Genomic DNA, 13,462 nt, shown 5'->3' on the forward strand with positions numbered 1-13,462 from the left:
CACAGTGGTTTTAGCACCACTTGTAAAGCAGGATATGTTGTGACTTCAGGTTTAGGGTTGTCACGTCCTGACCTTAGTTCCTTTTTTATGTCTCTATTTTAGTTTGGTCAGGGTTGGGGTGGGCATTCTATGTTGGGGTGGGCATTCTATGTGTTGTTCTATGTTTTCTATGTGTTTGGCCTGGTATGGTTCCCAATCAGAGGCACACCAGGAGATTGGCGGAGTCAGGCGATAGACCTGAGCCAACTCCCGTGCTTACCGGAAGAAGTGCAGTACTGGTCAGGCACCGTGTTATGCGGTCAAGCGCACGGTGTCGCCAGTACGCGCTCATAGCTCGGTGCGCTATAGGCCATTGCGTATTGTGCCGGCTCAGCGTGTTTGGTCTCCGGTACGCCGTTTCGGCCCAGGGAATCCTGCGCCGGCGCTGCGTCTCCGGGGCGCTGGGAGAATGCAGTGCGCCCTATGCCTGCGCTAAGGGAGAGGTGCGAGTGGTATGCACCAGATCTCCAGTGCTCACCCACAGCCCGGTTCAACCTGTGCCTGCACCGTTACAAGGGTCGTTTATCTTTTTGTGGACAATGATGTTTCCCAGCTGTGACATGACGATCACAAAGACGCTGTCCGACAAGTACTGCTCCTCATGTTTAGAGAATGCTTGCACATCTCCTGCAAAGAGCACACTAAAATTCAGTCACAGAGGAGACAAACCTTTGACTACTGAACATATAGATACCTAGTCCTTCACCCCTCTGCTCAGCATGTTGTCATCATCAAACTCCACGTTGTTATTGAACAGGGCCAGGTGCTCATGACAATAAATCTGATAGTGCAAAGCAATGACAGATGCAAAAGTTATTTACGCCTCGATCACACCTCTACAAAATGGAACACAGCATCATCTGGATATGTGTTCAGCAAAAGTTTAACATTCACCTTCTGCTACCATTTCTGTCAAGCCGTCTATGCATACAATTTGATGCATACGTTTGATATATCCTGCTTTACAAGTGGTGCTAAAACCACTGTGTAATAAAATTGTTACAAGTTGACAAACCGCAATTACTGTGTATGGTTTGTTTACACTGTAGGACTATCCTTTCACGGCAAGATTATATATACTGTATTTATTTTTTATGACTTTAAAGTAACTCAAATGATTGTTTTCTGTAAATACAGTATCCCCAGGGCTTCATATGTAAGCTCATTGGTCTAATAGGATATAAGCACAGAGACTGGCAACTATTTTGGGGCGCTCTGATATGGGTACACAGATAAGATATACTAGCAGCAGTCCTGATTCATTTGATTCAATGCAATTCAGTCTTTGACGACTGCAACCATTGAAATACAATTTATTTATGCCTATTAATAAGTCATTATAAACTTCAAGTTGGTTTATTTTTGTACACTGTCAATTGCTTACTGTCACCCTGTTTATATATTATTGATTTCATACAGAAAAATTATTTGTTTGCAAATGCAACTGGGGCCATGTAAATATGTGTTAGGCTAATCATTTTGAATCCACTGGTGACATCTTGTGTGACCATAAGACTGTGTGCGACTGGGCACAGTAAAATGATTTGATTGCAAAAGTTACTGGCCTGCCCTACACATTAGAAGGCCCTTCACCATGATGCGGTAAAGTGGTCAATCAAACTCAACCAAAACAATGGAATTGGCATGGAATCGCGTGGGGGATAGGGCCTTGTGGGAAAGATCCCGAGTCTCCTCATTGCCACCCAGCAAAATTTGCCTCCATTTTAGTGTATTTCACACTATGTTGAGGTAAAAAAAAGGGGTATAATGCTTGTATGGATGTCAACCCTGTAACAATAATGCTTGTACGAACTCGAACCCAGGCGCAGAGAAACCAAGCCCTCTTCCAGGTCGTGCGGCAACTTGAGATGAGACGTTGAGCGGATGGAACTGCCACTTCAATCTCCTGATCTGGAAACAGAGGAGGCTGGTATCCGTACAAAACCTGGAATGGTGGCAGGCCGGTGGAGGAACACTTGAGAGTGTTGTGTGCGTAGTCCACCCAGGGAAGATGCTGACTCCAAGTGGCGGGGTTGGCGGACACACAAGGTGGTCTCCAGATCCTGGTTCACCCACTCCATTTGACCGTTGGACTGAGGGTGATAGCCTGAAGACAAACTGGCTGATGACCCCAGAATAGTACAGAATGCCCTCCAGAATCTGGAGGCAAACTGGGGGCCTGCTGAATGAATGAATGAATGAAACATGCTGAATGACTAGCTGAGCAGTCTCACGGGCAGATGGAAACTTAAGCAGCGGAATGAAATGTGCCGCCGAAAACATTTAACATTTAACATTTAAGTCATTTAGCAGACGCTCTTATCCAGAGCGACTTACAAATTGGTGAATTCACCTTCTGACATCCAGTGGAACAGCCACTTTACAATAGTGCATCTAAGTCATTTAAAGGGGGGGTGAGAAGGATTACTTTATCCTATCCTAGGTATTCCTTGAAGAGGTGGGGTTTCAGGTGTCTCCGGAAGGTGGTGATTGACTCCGCTGTCCTGGCGTCGTGAGGGAGTTTGTTCCACCATTGGGGGCCAGAGCAGCGAACAGTTTTGACTGGGCTGAGCGGGAACTGTACTTCCTCAGTGGTAGGGAGGCGAGCAGGCCAGAGGTGGATGAACGCAGTGCCCTTGTTTGGGTGTAGGGCCTGATCAGAGCCTGGAGGTACTGCGGTGCCGTTCCCCTCACAGCTCCGTAGGCAAGCACCATGGTCTTGTAGCGGATGCGAGCTTCAACTGGAAGCCAGTGGAGAGAGCGGAGGAGCGGGGTGACGTGAGAGAACTTGGGAAGGTTGAACACCAGACGGGCTGCGGCGTTCTGGATGAGTTGTAGGGGTTTAATGGCACAGGCAGGGAGCCCAGCCAACAGCGAGTTGCAGTAATCCAGACGGGAGATGACAAGTGCCTGGATTAGGACCTGCGCCGCTTCCTGTGTGAGGCAGGGTCGTACTCTGCGGATGTTGTAGAGCATGAACCTACAGGAACGGGCCACCGCCTTGATGTTAGTTGAGAACGACAGGGTGTTGTCCAGGATCACGCCAAGGTTCTTAGCGCTCTGGGAGGAGGACACAATGGAGTTGTCAACCGTGATGGCGAGATCATGGAACGGGCAGTCCTTCCCCGGGAGGAAGAGCAGCTCCGTCTTGCCGAGGTTCAGCTTGAGGTGGTGATCCATCATCCACACTGATATGTCTGCCAGACATGCAGAGATGCGATTCGCCACCTGGTCATCAGAAGGGGGAAAGGAGAAGATTAATTGTGTGTCGTCTGCATAGCAATGATAGGAGAGACCATGTGAGGTTATGACAGAGCCAAGTGACTTGGTGTATACTGAGAATAGGAGGGGGCCTAGAACAGAGCCCTGGGGGACACCAGTGGTGAGAGCGCGTGGCGAGGAGACAGATTCTCGCCACGCCACCTGGTAGGAGCGACCTGTCAGGTAGGACGCAATCCAAGCGTGGGCCGCGCCGGAGATGCCCAACTCGGAGAGGGTGGAGAGGAGGATCTGATGGTTCACAGTATCGAAGGCAGCCGATAGGTCTAGAAGGATGAGAGCAGAGGAGAGAGAGTTAGCTTTAGCAGTGCGGAGCGCCTCCGTGATACAGAGAAGAGCAGTCTCAGTTGAATGACTAGTCTTGAAACCTGACTGATTTGGATCAAGAAGGTCATTCTGAGAGAGATAGCGGGAGAGCTGGCCAAGGACGGCACGTTCAAGAGTTTTGGAGAGAAAAGAAAGAAGGGATACTGGTCTGTAGTTGTTGACATCGGAGGGGTCGAGTGTAGGTTTTTTCAGAAGGGGTGCAACTCTCGCTCTCTTGAAGACGGAAGGGACGTAGCCAGCGGTCAGGGATGAGTTGATGAACGAGGTGAGGTAAGGGAGAAGGTCTCCGGAAATGGTCTGGAGAAGAGAGGAGGGGATAGGGTCAAGCGGGCAGGTTGTTGGGCGGCCGGCCGTCACAAGAAGTGAGATTTCATCTGGAGAGAGAGGGGAGAAAGAGGTCAGAGCAGAGGGTAGGGCAGTGTGAGCAGAACCAGCGGTGGCATTTGACTTAGCAAACGAGGATGGGATGTCGTCGACCTTCTTTTCAAAATGGTTGACGAAGTCATCTGCAGAGAGGGAGGAGGGGGGAGGGGGAGGAGGATTCAGGAGGGAGGAGAAGGTGGCAAAGAGCTTCGTAGGGTTAGAGGCAGATGCTTGGAATTTAGAGTGGTAGAAAGTGGCTTTAGCAGCAGAGACAGAGGAGGAAAATGTAGAGAGGAGGGAGTGAAAGGATGCCAGGTCCGCAGGGAGGCGAGTTTTCCTCCATTTCCGCTCGGCTGCCCGGAGCACTGTTCTGTGAGCTCGCAATGAGTCGTCGAGCCACGGAGCGGGAGGGGAGGACCGAGCCGGCCTGGAGGATAGGGGACATAGAGAGTCAAAGGATGCAGAAAGGGAAGAGAGGAGGGTTGAGGAGGCAGAATCAGGAGATAGGTTGGAGAAGGTATGAGCAGAGGGAAGAGATGATAGGATGGAAGAGGAGAGAGTAGCGGGGGAGAGAGAGCGAAGGTTGGGACGGCGCGATACCATCCGAGTAGGGGCAGTGTGGGAAGTGTTGGATGAGAGCGAGAGGGAAAAGGATACAAGGTAGTGGTCGGAGACTTGGAGGGGAGTTGCAATGAGGTTAGTGGAAGAACAGCATCTAGTAAAGATGAGGTCGAGCGTATTGCCTGCCTTGTGAGTAGGGGGGGAAGGTGAGAGGGTGAGGTCAAAAGAGGAGAGGAGTGGAAAGAAGGAGGCAGAGAGGAATGAGTCAAAGGTAGACGTGGGGAGGTTAAAGTCGCCCAGGACTGTGAGAGGTGAGCCGTCCTCAGGAAAGGAGCTTATCAAGGCATCTCCGAGGGAACCTGGAGGGCGATAAATGATAAGGATGTTAAGCTTGAAAGGGCTGGTAACTGTGACAGCATGGAATTCAAAGGAGGCGATAGACAGATGGGTAAGGGGAGAAAGAGAGAATGACCACTTGGGAGAGATGAGGATCCCGGTGCCACCACCCCGCTGACCAGAAGCTCTCGAAAAAAAAAGCGGTCCACAATGACCAGGATGACAGTGTGGCCCACAGAGGATGGAAGACCCGTGATGCAATCCATGGAGAGAAGAGATCAGGTTCTTGAAGGTGTTGGCAGTGGATGAAGCAGCCCCAGAGGCTGTTGACGAGTAGTCTTGTTCCAGATGCATGTCGGACAGGCAGTGTCCGCCTCCGATTAGGGCCACCAAAACCTCCTCCTCAGAAACTCTAGTGTTCGCCTCCCTCCCGGATGAGAGGTGAGACGCGGCAAGTGAGCCCACTGAAGTACCTTGGACTGTGCCACAAGAGGAACAAAAGTCTGTTAGAAGGACAGCCGTCAGGAACTGCCTCCCTACCCTGCACCTCCCTCACTACAGTCTCTATACCCCAGGACACCGTCGCGCGAATGAGCAACCTGGGGATGATGGATCCAAGCAGCCAATCCTCACTGGAGCTGGGTATCCGGCTTCACGTTCTTAGACCCCAGACAGTAAGAAAACGTGAATCTGAACCAAGTGAAGAAAAGAGCCCAACAAGCCTGTCGGGGACTGAGGCGTTTAACCTCCTGGATGTAGTCCAGGATCTTGTGATCAGTCCAAACCGTCAAGGGATGTTCCGAACCCTCCAACCATTGCCGCCACTCCTCCAAAGCCAGTTTGACCACAAGAAGCTCCCGATTGCCGATATAATAGTTCCTCTCTGCTGGATTGAGACGCCTGGAGATGAAGGGATGAAGCTTTTGGTCTTTAGCTGAGAGCTGAGACAGAAGCGCACCACGCCAACGTCAGAGGCATCCACCTCTACCATGAAGGGAAGGGAAGGATCCGCATGAACTAGAATGGGGGCAAAAGAAAACCGCGTTTCAGGTCCTGGAACGCCTTCTCAGCAGCAGGGGTCCAGCTTACATGCCCAGCTGAGCCCTTGATGGGCGCAGTCAATGGTGCAGCCACAGAATTAAAGTCTCTCACAAATCTATGGTAGAAATGAGCAAAACCCCAAAACCACTTGACTCTGCTGTGCCGTGGCCAGTTGACCACCGCTTCAACCTTTTGGGAGTCCATCCATACACAGCCCTGAGACACGATGTACCCCAGGAAGGAGATCTGAGGAACACAAAACTCACTTTTCGTCCTTCACAAACAAGTGGATGTGTTCAACCACGGACTTGGAGAAGATCAGGCTTGTCATCCCCAGCCGGGGAAACAGGAGAATCGGAAGCCTTTCAGACGAGCAGGGCCAGAAAGATGTGGAGAGCGTTGCTGGCAGGTGGACTGTCATGAAGGATTCCATCCCAGAACTCTTCCTGAGGGCCTGTCAATTTGAGGATTATGGATAGAAAGCCAAGGATGTCCAAGAACCAGGGGAAGCTCAAGAGAGTACACCAAATATAACTGGATAAACTTCACATGATAATACAGAGCTTGTAGCTGAATAGGCCTGGTGAGTTGCTTCACCTTCCCAGAACCTAAGAGTTGACCATCCAATGCAGTGACCGACAACGTAATGCTCAGCTTAGTGAGAGGCAGCCCCTGTTGGCAAGCTAATGTGCGATCCAGAAAACAGCCGGTAGCCCCATGTCTATAAAAGCAGGAATGTCCAACTGCCCATTGTCCCACCGCAGGTTGGCCGGAAGGTGCGTACCATCGGAACCCATCCATCCTCTCATGACAATGTTCCTGAAGTCGGTTGTCAATCCGGATGGCCAGAACGATAAGCTCATCCAGAGTGTCGGGGTTGTCCTGGGAATCCAGTGCATCCTTGAGAACCTCGCTGAGTGCGTTCAGAAAGGCTGAGTGAAGTGCCTCTGTATTCCATCCGCTCTCAGCGGGAAGCATCCGAAAGTTAATGGCGCAATCAGTTACACTACGGCTGCCCTGCCAAAGCGCATTGAGTCTTTGAGCAGCGTTCCTGCCACTGATGGGGCGATCAAAAACCCTCTTCATCTCCTGGGTGGAGCTTTTCCAATTAAAACAAATGTCTCATTGCTACTCCTATATGGCCATGGCCTAGGCCAGAGCTCGTCCTAAGAGAAAGAAGATGACGTATGCCACTCTGGAACACTCGGTAGGAAACGTTGATACCTGCAACTCGAAGGCCAGCGAACATTGGAGCAGGAACCCACGACACCTCCCAGGATGCCCCTCATAGCGCTCCAGTGCCGGGAGATGAAGCTCCCGAAGGGAGGAAGATGCTGAACTGGTAGGGAGTGAAGGATTAGGAACAGTCATAGGTGCAGCAGCCGTTGCTCCCACCTGTCCTGTCTACAGAGCAGACACATGAGTTCTTAAATCATCCGACAATGTCTGCAGCCACGCCTCATGGCGGCCAATCACAGTTCCATGGTGGGCGAGAGCCCATGGAATATTCCTCGGATGACTGAGAAATCTCTGCTGGGTTCATTAATGGCTTAGGTCTACTGTAACAATAATGCTTGTACGAACTCGAACCCAGGCGCAGAGAAACACAGCAAGCAGACGTAAGGGTAAATCCAGATCTTTTACTTAGTCTTAACAGAAACATGGCAACCGCACAAGAACACACTAATAAAACATGAGACCTAAGCAAAGATACAGGCCAACTGAGGAACCTAAATAACAAGGCAACCAGGTGAACAAAGAATGTAATTAAACACAGGTGAATCCCATAAGTAATAATCAGTGTAACCTGCAAACTAGAAAACAAGGTGAGGATGCCCTCCAGCGGTAACCCAAGGAAACAACAATCTAATAAAACAGAAACTGTGAAAAAACCCAACCAGTGGCAATTTTACCATTTAAATATTGGTGGGGCAAAAATAAAAACTTTGTGGGATGAATGCCAGCAAAGCCACGACACAACACAACACTAAACAATACATTAATTGCACTATATTGGTGACAAACAGTGCCCACAAATTGTTGGGGCCTACATAAAGCTGTCCCAACAGGAGTCTGAACATCTTACCACTTGTCACATTGGTATGAATGAGTCCGGAGATAGGTAAAGGAATGCGTAATAGGGTTTTTTATTACACCCAAAATATGGCGTGTTGGGTAAAGGCACGGGGATGAAGACAAAACGAACTATATAGAAAACACAGGGTAGAAACCCAAACAAAAGAGCGAGGAGTTCCCTCAAATAAATAACAAGTGCACAATGATTAACACACGGGACGAGACCCGTAATCATCTGCGCAATCCACAATGGCACGAAAGCCAAAACATAGCACAGGTACTCACACGCACCAACGGACATTGTAACAATAATTGACAGGACAATGGTGAACCAAGGACACACTTATACAATTTGTAATCACTGGGAATATAGGGGCCAGGTGTGCGTAATGAAAGTTCCAGAGGGATCCGTAACACCACTGCTACACCTGGTTATCAGCGGAGCCTTGTCTGGCAGCGAAACATTTCATTCAGCCTCATTTACTGCCTTTAAAAAAAACATAGCTTATATGGCTGACTTGCTTAAACAAATGTGGTTTCTAATGACAATTGAGATGTACAAAGGGCATGACAAGTAGATAAGAGGCAATCCGTAATTTTGATTAAGACATTAATGAGCGAGCTCGGACGGACAAAGTCAATATAACTATTTGTTTTGCACTTTTGAAATGTACAGCGACAGAATTCGGAACATGGGCCGTTCTTAAAGTATTCTCCTTGTACACCAAGTCAGAACCGTAGGATAAATAAACGGGGCACATAAGCAGACAATGAAAGCTCTTACAATGATTGATGATTACATTTCTCTAAAGCAGGTTATAGGCTACGTGTGCACCACCAAGTCAGAACAGTAGACGAAATTAACAGGTGTAAATAGACCACATTATTAGGGTGAGGCACATGGGCTACTAACATCTTACTATACAACATACACTTTCTATTACTTTCATAGCTTCAGTATACATATCTCCCTGGCATATTGCATAATTTATGCAGCAGCCTACAATACATTTTTGGACTCACCTTGTTGTGCTGTGCTCACTTGAACTAGGTGGCGCGGCGGTCCTTCGTGGGCAAATTTTGTCATCAAAGTCTGTCATTCTCTGGATTTATGGTGCTTTCAAAACAACTGGGAACTCTGAAAAAAACAAGATCGAATCATGATGACGTCATTGATTTTCAGCTCGTAGCTCTAGAAAGAGGCCGGATTTACAATTCCATGTTGGATGACAGTTCAAAACTTATTTTCCCAGTCAGAGCTTGTTTTTTCCTGACTTCCCAGTTGTCATGAACTCACTGATGTCAAGTTTTCGCAGTTACAAGTTAACAGTTGAGCGTGACACAAATCATGCGTCCTTGACAGCATGACCAATGTTGAATGTTTATTATTTTAACTTGGAAAAGAGCCCCTTGATCCCAGATTTGGGACCACACTGTACTCCTCTGAATAGCAGGCTAGTGATCGCTTTGCAATGCTTGCAGTTAGCCAATGTCACTGATTCTGTCCAAACCACTCATTGTTGAATTTGCAATTTCAAACTTGTTGTGTAATGTTAATGTTTATATCCAATGGCTGATGAGCACCGAATCTATAATTGATCCTCATATGACAAGGATTAAAACGGACTTGCCAGTAGATTGTCGACTTGATTCATGATGATGACTGATAGCTAAGATTTTCAAAGTATGATGTTGACATGATCAGTCCAATCAACGTGATTTGACATCATGTTATCTGTGGCCAATGACCTTGAGCCTTCTTGGATGGGCACTTCTAATGTATTGCAGCCCGTGACACAAACTGGTATGCCTGGCACCTACTACCATACACCATTCAAAGCCTCTTAAATCTTTTGTCTTGCCCATTCACCCTCTGAATGGCACACATACAAAATTCATGTCTCAATTGTGGCAAGGCTTTAAAACTACACTAATGGAAGTGGATTTAAAAAGTAAAGGATCACAGCTTTCACTGGGATTCACCTGGTCAGTCTATGTACACTCAGTGTATACTTCCATTCAGACGACTCTTGTGAGGCTTGTGGGCGTCCAAAATCAAATACAACCAACATGTACGTGTTCATGAGAGTAAACAGTTTCCATAGAGGGGCCATATTAATGTGTAGCCCAAACTGTTCGGACGCCACAGACAGAAGTTGGCATATCGGCGGTACCGACTTCAGACGATTCACATGATGCTTGTGGGGGTCATGGAGCATAACGGAGAACACCATCGTGTTCTTGACAGTCTCACCTTTCCTTTTTTAATTTTAGGACCCCTGTAGGTTAAATATGAAAAAATGATTTGATAAAATATAAAATTTGACCTTTACTACAATAGCCCATAGAACCACATTGAATAACACATTATTAAATGGCGAAACACAGAAGGAAAAAAATCAGGTTTTGAAGTGTCTGTCCTACACTATACAGTATATACAAAAGTATGTGGACACCCCTTAAATTAGTGGATTCGCTATTTCAGCGACAACTGTATAAAATCGAGCACACAGCCCTGCAATCTCATTAGACAAACATTTGCAGTAGAATGCCCTTAATGAAAAGCTCAGTGACCTTCAACGTGGCACCATAAGAAGATGCCACCTTTCCAACAAGTTACTTTAATCAAATTCACTTTTAATAAGGCACACCTGTTAATTGAAATCCATTCCAGGTGACTACCTCATGAAGCTGGTTAAGAGAATGCCAAGATTGTGCAAAGCTGTCATCAAGGCAAAGGGTCGTTACTTTGAAGAATCTAAAATCTAAAATATATTTTGATTACGATTCCATATGTGTTATTTCATAGATTTGATGTGATGACCAGGTGGCGAATCGCATCTCTGCATGTCTGGCAGACATATCAGTGTGGATGACGGATCACCACCTCAAGCTGAACCTCGGCAAGACGGAGCTGCTCTTCCTCCCGGGGAAGGACTGCCCGTTCCATGATCTCGCCATCACGGTTGACAACTCCATTGTGTCCTCCTCCCAGAGCGCTAAGAACCTTGGCGTGATCCTGGACAACACCCTGTCGTTCTCAACTAACATCAAGGCGGTGGCCCGTTCCTGTAGGGTCATGCTCTACAACATCCGCAGAGTACGACCCTGCCTCACACAGGAAGCGGCGCAGGTCCTAATCCAGGCACTTGTCATCTCCCGTCTGGATTACTGCAACTCGCTGTTGGCTGGGCTCCCTGCCTGTGCCATTAAACCCCTACAACTCATCCAGAACGCCGCAGCCCGTCTGGTGTTCAACCTTCCCAAGTTCTCTCACGTCACCCCGCTCCTCCGCTCTCTCCACTGGCTTCCAGTTGAAGCTCGCATCCGCTACAAGACCATGGTGCTTGCCTACGGAGCTGTGAGGGGAACGGCACCGCAGTACCTCCAGGCTCTGATCAGGCCCTACACCCAAACAAGGGCACTGCGTTCATCCACCTCTGGCCTGCTCGCCTCCCTACCACTGAGGAAGTACAGTTCCCGCTCAGCCCAGTCAAAACTGTTCGCTGCTCTGGCCCCCCAATGGTGGAACAAACTCCCTCACGACGCCAGGACAGAGGAGTCAATCACCACCTTCCGGAGACACCTGAAACCCCACCTCTTCAAGGAATACCTAGGATAGGATAAAGTAATCCTTCTCACCCCCCCCCCTTTAAATGACTTAGATGCACTATTGTAAAGTGGCTGTTCCACTGAATGTCAGAAGGTGAATTCACCAATTTGTAAGTCGCTCTGGATAAGAGCGTCTGCTAAATGACTTAAATGTTAAATGTTAATTATTATTCTACAATGTAGAAAATAGTCTAAATAAATAAAAACCCTTGGATGAGTAGGTCTGTCCAAACCTTTGACAGATACTGGACATATCCCAATCAGAAGCCATAGGCAACAATTGCATTGAGCTAAAGGCTAGAGCTGCCGCTTTCAAGGAGCGGGACACTAATCCGGATGCTTATAAGAAATCCCACAATGCCCTGCGACAAACCATCAAACAGGCAAAGTGTCAATACAGGACTAAGATCGAATCCTACTACACTGGCTCTGGCGCTTGTCGGATTTGGGAAGGCATGATATAGAAGCTGTTGAATTAGGTTTGGTTTGAATTAGATTTTGAATGAGTGTTTGATTGAGTTGGAAAGGGAGTTAAAACGGGACTTGAAATTGTGATAGACAACAAAAAAATACTCAGACTTGATTGATGTCTTCTAGTTTTACTCGCTATAGTGCCCTTATTACAGTGTAATTTGTTTTATGTCATTACAGTCTGAGTATGGTTAATTACTAATTATTACGCTCTACTTACTTTGGGTTAGGGGTAGGGTTAACGTTAGAGTTATTGCTACAGTGTAATCATTAGTTACAACAGTACTTTTTACACTGCAATTACATAAGTAGTTATGTAAGTGTTACCACATACCACATACTGCACCACTACCAGTATTTCTAGACTGACAATTTTTCAGAACAAAAGAATAACATCATCTGAAAGACTATAAAGACAATATGATCTGTGCTCAATATCTCTGTATATATCTCAATTTTTCCCCAAATGCATGAAAAAATAAAGTGAACCAATGAATGCCTATTAATGAATACAATAGATTGATTGGAAATCACTCAAAATTACATTCATCCAGACATCGATGAAGTAGGGCTGCATGCAAAATCTCATTTAATCATTGGGGTGTTGTCGCTGATGACAGAGTTGATATAATCATTGAAGTATCACCTTGAAAGGAGGCCTCCATATTCCTTTCCGATGTGTGAGATACTTTGTTTATGGTTAATCAGTAGAAGCACATGAGCTTCAAAAAATATATATAGATAGGATTCTCCAATAAAGACAATTATAAAAACGACTTCACTGTCAAGGAAATTACTTCACTGCTTGATAAATTCTAGAACTGTTATTTCCCTTTCCCTCGCAATGTAATCAAATATATGAATCATCTATAATGTAAACCCAGATCAATTTATCCCTGATGGTGAATGGGGGGTCACAGGTCACGGATCAGTCAGAGTCCACTCCCCACATGTCCCCACATCCATCCTTACCATTAGAGTGGGGAAACGCAAAACTGACCTCAAGCAAAGAAACAAAAACTTACCATTGGCTCATATGCTGGCAGTTATAGTGTGACGTGTATAGTCAATTTCCTTCAACCGTGTGTGCAACAATGTCAATCTGTTTATTACCGATATGCAAAATTAGGTGAAAGGTTCAATCTCAAATTGACGCCGTCTCACAACCGAGGGGTAAATGTCACCATAGTTTAACCACTTTAGACGTACGTTGTAAATGTAGAGTTTTATTGTTTTAAACTTGTTGCTTAAATTTGGGCCAAATTCGGGAGTATCGCTACTGCTGTGAAACTACTGTTTTAGCCTATATGTAATTGTCTCGCTGATTTTATCATGATAGGCTACTGCTTGAGTACGA

This window comes from Oncorhynchus masou, chromosome 20 (assembly GCF_036934945.1).
Source record: "Oncorhynchus masou masou isolate Uvic2021 chromosome 20, UVic_Omas_1.1, whole genome shotgun sequence".
NCBI classification, from domain to species: Eukaryota; Metazoa; Chordata; class Actinopteri; order Salmoniformes; family Salmonidae; genus Oncorhynchus; species Oncorhynchus masou.